The sequence below is a fragment of the Nematolebias whitei genome, chromosome 9 (genome assembly GCF_014905685.2).
Source record: "Nematolebias whitei isolate Nwh7 chromosome 9, NemWhi1, whole genome shotgun sequence".
NCBI lineage: Eukaryota > Metazoa > Chordata > Actinopteri > Cyprinodontiformes > Rivulidae > Nematolebias > Nematolebias whitei.
The window spans coordinates 25,468,451-25,468,717 of NC_056506.1; the positions used below are offsets into that span (position 1 = coordinate 25,468,451).

The following is a 267-nucleotide window of genomic DNA, read 5'->3' on the forward strand; positions in this document are numbered from 1 at the left end:
ATAGCTGTTGTTACATTTATTATAGCTGTTGTTACATTTATTATAGCCATTGTTACATTTATTATAGCTGTTGTTACATTTATTATAGCTGTTGTTACATTTATTATAGCTGTTGTTACATTTATTATAGCGGTTGTTACATTTATTATAGCTGTTACATTTATTATAGCTGTTGTTACATTTATTATAGCTGTTGTTACATTTATTATAACTGTTGTTACATTTATTATAGCTGTTGTTACATTTATTATAGCTGTTGTTACATTT

General features: G+C 24.0%; 1 protein-coding gene across 1 annotated transcript in view; it reads right to left on the minus strand.

Moving 5' to 3' along the window:
• Positions 1 to 267, minus strand: part of gpbp1l1 (GC-rich promoter binding protein 1-like 1) — a 16,929-nt gene that overhangs the window by 1,567 nt on the left and 15,095 nt on the right. The window lies entirely within an intron of this gene.